The sequence below is a fragment of the Sinocyclocheilus anshuiensis genome, unplaced genomic scaffold (assembly GCF_001515605.1).
Source record: "Sinocyclocheilus anshuiensis isolate Anshui unplaced genomic scaffold, SAMN03320099.WGS_v1.1 scaffold5569, whole genome shotgun sequence".
Classification (NCBI taxonomy): domain Eukaryota; kingdom Metazoa; phylum Chordata; class Actinopteri; order Cypriniformes; family Cyprinidae; genus Sinocyclocheilus; species Sinocyclocheilus anshuiensis.
Genome location: NW_015536869.1, coordinates 4374 through 5239, shown reverse-complemented (window position 1 = coordinate 5239; position 866 = coordinate 4374). Strand labels below are relative to the sequence as shown.

Genomic DNA, 866 nt, shown 5'->3' with positions numbered 1-866 from the left:
TGTTTGTCCAAAAAAAATTATTATTTACCACTTTATTTACAATAAAATATTATTCAAAGCTTGTTCATGCTACAATGTCAACTCTAGCGTGAACACAACATACATGCGTCATGATGCTCTTATGAGCGTGTGTGGCAGATCAATATTTTTAGAAAATAAAGCGGTAAAATGTGTTTTTTGCACAAACAAAGCACGTGCATTGCTTCATAAAATTGAGGTTAAACCACAGGAGTCACATGGATTACTTTAATGATGTCTTTCTACCGTTCTAGACCTTGAATGTTTTAGTTGCGTTGCTGCCAATGGAGGAACAGAAAGCCCTCGGATTTCATCAAAAATATTTTTGTTTGTGTTCTGAAGATGAACAAAGGTCTTACAGGTGTGGAACGACATGAGAGTGAGTAATTAATGACAGAATTTTCATTTTTGGGTGAACTATCCGTTTAATAGGCCAAACCACACTGACCGGTGGATCTGCATCTCCAATCGCAGCGAAATCGTTTCCTAGCTCCTACATCCTCCACCCTATGACCCGGACACCGATCGAACTCAGCAGTCTAATGATCTAATAATAGAAATGTAGGGGAAAAAATCAGAAGTCGTTGAAATGTTGGCTTATCTTAAGATATGGTTTATATTATTTATTTAGTACATAAATGCAAAACTTACCCTTCATCAAGTCTCAGACTCACAGTCAAATGTTTGCCTATAAAAAGAGAAAAACATATGTAAGGGGGCTTTAAAGTGTTTAAAGTGGTTCAAATATTGACTTATCTTAAGATATAGTTTATACTCTATTTGGTACAGACTCACCCTTCTCACCCTTCATCCAGTCTCAGACTCACAAGCGTGTGCCTGTAAAAAAG

General features: G+C 36.6%; 1 long non-coding RNA gene across 1 annotated transcript; it reads right to left on the bottom strand.

Annotated features, from left to right (window-relative positions):
* Positions 1–384: 384 nt before the first annotated feature.
* LOC107657094 (uncharacterized) lies at positions 385–860 on the bottom strand. The gene is made up of 3 exons (XR_001630637.1): positions 823–860; positions 670–706; positions 385–565 (listed from the first exon to the last, which is right to left on the bottom strand). It is a non-coding gene; the product is annotated as an uncharacterized LOC107657094 (long non-coding RNA).
* Positions 861–866: the final 6 nt, after the last annotated feature.